This window comes from Alexandromys fortis, unplaced genomic scaffold (genome assembly GCF_014885135.2).
Source record: "Alexandromys fortis isolate MF-2015 unplaced genomic scaffold, M_Fortis_MF-2015_v1.1 scaffold_239, whole genome shotgun sequence".
NCBI classification, from domain to species: Eukaryota; Metazoa; Chordata; class Mammalia; order Rodentia; family Cricetidae; genus Alexandromys; species Alexandromys fortis.
Window position 1 is genome coordinate 838,913 of NW_026068120.1, and position 8,533 is coordinate 847,445.

The following is an 8,533-nucleotide window of genomic DNA, read 5'->3' on the forward strand; positions in this document are numbered from 1 at the left end:
TTCTCAGTGAAGCAGGAAATGTGAAACTGCCCCACTTATATTGGTAGTTTGTTAGTCGTGTGTGTGTGTGTGTGTGTGTGTGTGTGTGTGTGTCCTACAGAATGCCTGACAGATTCTTCCATGAAGCAGTAACCTGAAGGACTGTCCCATCTTTTTTTGAAAAGTTCAACAGTCATTTCCTGTGGGTCCTGTATATCCAGTTTACACAGCATGAAGTCTAACCATCCAGGCAAGAGCATTTTCTTGCCCAAATGGCTAGCCTTGCCACATTGAAAGCAAACTCCATAAGGAGTTTCTTTGATGCCCATCATCCTCTTGAAGTAATTGGTGCTACCAGGAGCAGACACTCTCACTGTCAAGAAGAGTCTAAGTTCTTAAAACATTTTAAATTCCATATTCTGTAGGTCTTTGAAGTGTTTGAAGATTACTTATCCATCAGAAATATATCTCTGCATATCTAGAAAACCTAACTCATATAACTATAGATAGAATTGATAGAATACTATCAAGTTGTATTTTTAACTATGCATTACATTTTTAATATAATTGCATAAACATAATACCTTAAACAAGAGTATAAATATTCATATAGTATAACAAAATTGATCTTAAATTTGTATCAATAAACCAAAATTCATACTAATATAAAGTATTCTGAGATTAACCATTGTTTTTTTGGATTAAGGTAGATTCAATAATCTTTTTTTCATTATTTCTATATCATATTTCCCTTTTTTCTTTAGAAAAAGATTGATTGTAACCATTAATCATATATTGCCAGCTCCCTTTAAATGAAAACAAACATTTGTAAACAATATTTTTGGGAATTTGGGCATAATTTTTATACTAATTGTACTGAGTAGGGGTTCTGGCAATCTTGTGGGGATCCTGAGAAAGTTTATAATTATGATTAAACCTTGAGTATAGTAGTAAAAACTGGGTGGGTAAGAAGGAAGAATATTTGAGAGAAATTGGGGGAGAAGTAAAAGTATGGACAAAATTTATTGTATAAAAAATTTTTAAATAAATAAAAATTAAGAAAGAATAGTTACCATGAGTCTGATGATGTCAAACATAGCAGATCCTATCTACAAAGTCTCTCACTTTCACATAAATATTATTTTAATGTTGCAAAACTATCATGAAAAGATAGCTAAAGTGATTCATTTTATTCTTTTATAAGAATTTATCCATAAGATTTGAATGACAGTCAGTCAAGTAAGGAAAGAGATGGAAAAATTACATCTTCCTGAGTTCTATCACTGTGCTCTGGTGTGATCCACTTCAAAGTAAAGAATTGTAAAAGTTGATGATAATCCATGTATTTGCCAGTTCTGCCTGCTACCTGGTAGGCACTGCTCCAAATCCGGCCTTCTTCTCCACAGCCCCATCTCACTCACAAACAACAAAACTGAAGCTAAATGCTCATTTTATATCCTTTTATCATGAAAAACATGAAAGACAACTTACTGTGATTTTTCTGAAAACTAAAATTCCATTTTATAAATGTTACATCACAATACTTCTATATATGAAAACTCTGAGGTCAAATGTAGGATTGAGCTTCAGTTGATTTTCCTAATGCCATCTACATCAGTCAGATTCCATTACTTCTATTCTTTCCACCATGCAACTGACTAGCAGCCCTTTGACCTATTAAATCCCATGACTCTCTTATCCCCTGAGTAATTTTTACCAGCATTTAACAGAGCACTACAGTCCCTACATGCTGCCTCTAAACACACAAGTAAGACAGAAGATATAAGATGTGACATTCTCTAACTTTTGCATACCTCTATTACCAGAGTTTCAAGGACCAAAGCCTGGGTCAAAGTCAAAGCTCTAACAAGCTAGACTCAATCACTATCTTCAACAGGCCAATTGCAGAGACAAGTAACAGTGAAAAGCAGAATATTTATTCAATGTGGTTACACTGAGAAAAGGAAGACAGAGGTCTTGTTACCCTGAAATCTATTTTCAGGGTCCTAACACAAGGTTCAAGTTTGAAAAGAGGTTCAGAGGTAGAACCAACTACTCCTAGTCAAGGTCATGTTACGTCATTGTCTCTCTCATCTTTTCTGCAAGACAAGTTGTCACAACTGTATAAAATCTCTTCCTAGGAGAAAGTTCCCTTCCTCTGGCTGGCAGTGGGTTCCAGTGTGTTCTTTCTCTTATCTTAAGATTCTTGAGGAAATTCCAATTTCTTAGAGGCCTAATAGTCAAAGGGATGCAAATGTCTCCCTTGTAACAACTGTACATTTGCCAAGATGGTTACACGTAAAAACGTAGTGAAAGGCCAACTTCCTTCAGTATTTCACAGAAAAAAAAATACCCCTCTCTGGGAGCAGAGAAAGAGCGGCCATAACTGACCTGCGGCAAACTCCAGAAAAGGTGTGGCGCACTGTCTGGAAGAAAAAACAGCAAGTGAAGATGACTGTCCTGAGATCCCAGATGAGCAAGGACAAGTGTTTTCCTGGCTCTTCATCCTTCAGACTGAGGCAGGTTACCAAACTGACCCCAGTGCAAGGGAACAGAAGTCTCGGCCAGGACAGGGAGGGTCTGGGCAGCCCTCCCTGCTGGCTTCTCAGAATTGCTCTGTCTTCTTCCAAATGAGCTACAGGAGAACCAGAGAACCACAATTTTAAAACTGACTTCGTCCAAGAATCAAATTTACTTTGGCAGTTCTCCAGAAGGGGAAAACAGACAACTAATCCCTTTCCTACTCCCTCCCCATGACAAAATGAACAGTTACAGCATAAGGCCTATTGGAGCCAGGTTCAATTACAGAAAAGCATTTGAAGATCTGAAATATTGCACAATGTGCAAATGTGGAGAAGCAACTTTAAGGCTCATTAAAGGTGTGAAGACTTTCTTTAAATATCCCTTTGTCTTCATCTGGCCAAACTAACACCTTAGGATCATAAATGGGTCTTTGCTTCCTCCAAAACATCAAGAAATACTAGGTGCAAAGAGCTGTCTTCAGGGAACCTTGGGTAGGCAAAGCTGCTCCTATTTGAGGGAAGGTCCTTATCTATTTGCCTTGTTTAAGTCCATCACCAAACATGGTTAATCACCAAACATGGTTCCTCTTATGAGCCATTTCATCATTGACTGAAAGCATAAATTTTTAATTTGCATAACATTATCAAACATTCTCAGGTCTAACATTTAACAGTACTGTTCAATAAGAAAGGTACTTCCTGCCGGGCGGTGGTGGTGCACGCCTTTAATCCCAGCACTTGGGAGGCAGAGGCAGGTGGATCTCTGGGAGTTCGAGGCCAGCCTGGTCTACAAGAGCTAGTTCCAGGACAGGCTCCAAAGCTACAGAGAAACCCTGTCTCAAAAAACTAAAAAAAAAAAAAAAAGGTACTTCCTAAAGACAAAGAGTAAACTGTCCGGAAGTACTTGCTCAGGAGCAAAACTTTAAAACTGACAATACAAATGTGGTCAGAACTGTAAGATCACAAAGTGTTGTATTTTGAATGTAGCTTGTGCCCCCAAAGTTTTGCATGCTAGAAGCTTGATCCCCAGTGTGAGAGAGTTGAAGTAGTACAACCTCTAAAGGGGACCAGTTGAGTGTGGTCATATAAGCCTGTGACCACAGCACTCCGGTTGCCAAGGCTAGATGATGCATGTTTTATTCCTTCCTGGGTTACACTAGGAGAACTATGCTTAAGAAAACAAAAAGCAGGAGACCGTGGATAATAATTAGTACTAGAAATTCCATGATTAATAATGAGGGTGTCTCAAATGCTGAATTGGGTCTTGGAAGAACAGGAGCAACCCACACTTTGGTTCCTTTTATGGCCACCTCTTTTCTTGTTTAGTTACCATTACATCTGTCTTTCAAGGCCAGAACAAAACACTGCTAAGAATCAGCAGAAAGGAGGGAAGGTTATTTAGTGTAGAAGTTTGGAAAGTCTGGCCCATGTTCAGCTACCTAAGGAGCTTATGATTGTAGGAGAAAGAAGATTAAATTGACTCCTGCAAGCATCCATGGACTCTTCTAAATCACTAGGAGCTGTGCCAATGACACAAACTTCTGCAAGAAGAAAGTTCCAGAAGGATATAGGACAGAAATCTGTGGAAATCACTCTGCCAAAATTTTACATTATATTTCATATATATGTGTACATATATGCATATAGAATGTGTGTGTATATATGTATGTGTGAGTCCTGTATATACGTGTGTATTCATGTGTGTGAATACATGCCATGGTGTATATATGGAAGTCAGAACACAATCGAGTATAGATCTTTACCTTCCAAGTAATTTTTTATTTAAAAAAAAAAACTATCTTTTTTCATCTTACATACCAATCCCAGTTCCTACTCCCTCCCCTCATTACCTCCATCTCCCCCACACACACACTCTTTATCTACTCCTCAGACACATTGCTTTTAGGAAGGACCAAGGCTGAACAAGGTGTCCCTCCAAAAAGAATGGGCTCCAAAAAAACAGTACAAGTAGTAGGAATAAATCCTGGTCCAGTGGACCACAGTCTGCCCCAGCCATTCAATTGTCACCCACATCCACAGGGCCTAGTTAGATCCTCTGATGGTTCCTTCCTTGTCTGGCCAGAGGTGGTAAGCTCCCATTGACTCAGATAAGCTGTTTCAGTGGGTGTCCCCATTCTTCCACATGATTTGATAGAAGGTCACTTTGTTGTCACTACTATATTGCAGGCTAGCTGGCTTGTGAGCATCCAGGAATCTTCTATCTTATCTCTTCTCACCATAGGATCACTGAGATTGCAGATGGCCTGCTACTTCAGCCACATTTATGTGGGTTCTTGGGATACAGGTCTTCATACATGTGAGGCAAGGGATTTACCCATGGAACCATCCCCCAGCTCTCCATCAAAATTTTAAAAAGTGATTAGAAAGTCAAGTTGGACCTAGCAATGCACACCTGTAATTCCAGCTACTCAGAGATAGCAATCTCAGTATCAACCTGCACAATATAGTTTTCTGAGAAAAGAAAGGAAAGGAAAGAAGAAGGTGAGGTAAAGGGAAAGGATGTGGGGAGACAGAAAAATAAAAATAAAGGGGGGGAAGAAGGAAAGGAGAGAGAAGGGAAAACACAGAAAATAGATGAAGGGTCTGAGGACAGGGCTCAGTGGATGGATCCTTCCTCTACTGTCTGCCCACAATTGTGCCTAGAGGTAGTAGTGGTTCCCCAGGAGGCCATGGTAGTAGTATTATGTTGTGAGTCACTTCCTTCCAGACATGTACTCCTTGGACCCCTGCATCACCAGTCTGTTTTCACACCCTACCAGCAGCTGTGGTGCTTCCATGACAGAACCTGACAAACGTATGCAATCCCTCACCTCCCACCTTCCCCTTGATGCTCTACCATCAGGATCTCCATTTGTCTCCATCTCTCCATGAAAATATCTTTACAGTCACTTGTAACCTAAAAATCCCCAACCTAGTGACTATTAATACTTTTCTTGGAATTTAATGCTTGCTTGCCGCTTTGGAGATTGTGTTATTTGTTTATTTATTTATTTATTTACTTATTTATTTATTTATTGTTGTTGTTGTTATCATTATTATTATTACCCTTGGATCCTTCTCTCAAGTGTGTGTTGTTAGCCTTCTCCCCATTTCCAAATGGTTGAGAGTCACAAAGCTTGACTCTTGGGACCCTCCCTTCTCTTTTTAGCCAAGCTTACCCAGTGTTGAAGCTAAAGACAACAACACTGGATTGTAGCTACAACACTTTCTGTCCCCATCACCCCTGAACTCTATTTAATTCTGGACTGTACTTGCACCTGGCTAGTGTCAATTATGACCCAGCCAAGCAAAAAGGAATTTGCCCTTGTATCCCTCCCTCAAATCCACTCTCCCAGTCTCCACATCTCAAGAATGCCATGACTCCGTTGCACTGTCTTCATTTTCCTTCTCCTGATAGCTCTATGTTAGTAAGCCCATGACCTATCTCAAGAACACCTTAATTTGAACTCATCCACGGCTATTTTTGTCATTGTAATCTGCCTCTTCCTACACAATACTACACCAAATTCCACAACACCAACCTATGGGGGTCCTCACACCACTCTCACCCAGACAACAGTGGACTATATCACAGTTATCACACAGTCCTGATGTCTTAAACTGTTACAATCTCTAAATGATTCCTATTGCAGTTACTATATCTACTCTCCCATATATGCAAGCTGTGACAAATATTTAGAATGGACAGCTTCAAAGAGAAAAACATATTTTGGAAACTTTCTTTCATAAAAATCTAGCTCTCTTGTTTTTTTTTTTTTTCCACAGTGACTCAAAGCATTTGATTGGGGAAAGAATGTGACAGGAGCTGCCCAGGAACAAGATATACTCCCAAGGACAAGATTCCAAGAACCTGACTCCAAGTAGGCCAACCACTGCCTAATAATGTCATCAAACTATGAATTCATTAGTAAGGTTAAAACGTTCATGATCCAGACACATCCTCAAAGCCCCACCTCTGAATATACTGCTCAGGGAGTAAGCCTTAGTCACATGAGCCTTTTGAGGAGCACTTTATATCCAAACCATAGCAACACTTCCAATCTACAAATGGGCACTGTGATTGACAATTATACTCCTAGTCTAAGTAGATGACAGCCTATTATTGGTCAGGAAGAACACACTCTTGTACAGAAGGGAAACCCAAAGAATAGGTTTCTGAGATACAGAACCTGACAATAGTTTTTATAACCCTGTTATGATAATCTGAACATTTGTCCTGTTGGATATAACCTTTAAAAGCCATTGTAATTTTAAAAAGCAGCATGCAAGAGAAAAGCAGCATGTGGCAGAACTCACATGGAGGAGATTTTTATTGGAGGAGTTTTTTATTAAGTGAAAGGGAACATAAAAAGGGGAAGAAAAGGGTGGAGACTGGCCTCTGGAGACAGGAGCACTAGAAGAGAAGAGAGAGGCAGAGAGGGAGTGGAGAGAAAGAGAATGGGGAGAGACAGGGACAGGCAGAGAAGCAGAGAGAAGGGGACAGACATATAGACAAAGAGAGATAGGAGGTGGGCAGGGTTCCTTTAAAAAGGAACACAGTGAATGTGCACAGCAGGTGCTTTTAGTGGCTATAGCTGAGGATGTAGTATTAGCCGTCTTCCTTCCTGTAGAGCAGTGCTCCTCAACCTTCCAAATGCTGTGACCCTTTAATATAGTTCCTCATGTTGTAGTGACTTCCAACTATAAAATTATTTCATTGCTACTTCATAGCTGCAATTTTGCTACTGTTATGAAACATGATGCTAATATATGAAATGCAGGATGGTCTTAGGTGATCCCTGTGACAGGGTCATTTGATCCCGGAAGGGGTCATGACCCACATGTTGAGAACCAGTGCTCTACAGCACGCTAAGCTGTCTCTCATGACAGGAACTTTGTACTCCTTATTTCTGGTTAGAGTGCTGTATCTCAAAATCTGCTTGTAGGCCTCAGTCAAAAAATAGTCTGACTAAAAGACCTCATTAGTAGAGCAACAGTCTTCCTTAATCCAGGCTTTTATTGTTTCACTGACTTCCTTTGTTTTGATGATATTTTATTATGTTGTATGTATAGATGCTAACTTTCTGGCTCACCTGCTAAAATGTAAGCTTCATAAGGGTAGGAACATGATATATCATGCAGGTACTTAGCAAAACATGGCCTCTCAGAAAATCTTAGGTATTTCTGACTGCAGGGCCATAGAAGAGAGAGAAAGCATTGGTTATGGAAAACTCCAATATTTTACTTTCAAATTTGTGGGAAACCATTAATGGGCTGAGACATATTATACAATAGGCTTGACAGAAGCAAGACTGGATGCAGAAAGACATCGGTTCTGGCAAAGAAATATGACTCTAATCAAAGTGATAACTTTTGACAAAGAACAAAGAATAACCTGAGCTCATTGAACATCAAAAACATGAAGAGTAGGCATAAAGACAGGATAAGAACTGTGGATCACATCCTTGCTTATAATGACAGAGGCTTTGCCATCATGCAGACCATGCATAAAAAAGGAGCAGTAATCCAGATTCTGGGGAAAAAAATGGATCTGACTCTGAACACAATTAATCTGAGATGCTGATAACACCACCACTGGGAGCTCTCAATTTTGGACAGTATGTAGGTAGGGATGACAAGGAAGATCTAAGCCTAGAAATAAAAAACAAGGATTTTATTTAAGTCAGCAGATTGCATGAAGTCACAGAGGAAAACTCAAAAGAACATAGATATAAGGATGAACCCTAAAGAATATGAATATCTAAAGAATGGGAAGCATGGGACTCCCTTCCCTCGTTGACCACATAACATCTCCCAGCCCAGCCTGTCCGGGCTCTAGGACCTAATCCGAATTGGCAGGGCAAACGGGAGGGTGGTAGCTCCTTTGTTCCCACTAGCCTGCCTGCAGCGAGCTAGGTAGGTCCTTTGTTTACGAGACATCCAAGCAGCAAGGAGATCCGAACCCGGCACCAGGAGAGACATCAGGCTTGCATCCACAACCCACCCAGAGTGGTCCTGAGGAGTTCCATCTG

At 40.1% G+C, this 8,533-nt stretch overlaps 1 long non-coding RNA gene across 2 annotated transcripts in view; it reads left to right on the plus strand.

Annotated features, from left to right (window-relative positions):
• Positions 1-6,283: 6,283 nt before the first annotated feature.
• The window catches only part of LOC126490312 (uncharacterized), a 38,378-nt gene continuing 36,128 nt past the window's right edge, over positions 6,284-8,533 (plus strand). For both annotated transcript variants that reach the window (XR_007589167.1, XR_007589166.1), the window contains exon 1: positions 6,284-6,382. This is a non-coding gene — a long non-coding RNA (uncharacterized lncRNA). The remainder of the gene's footprint in view (positions 6,383-8,533) is intronic.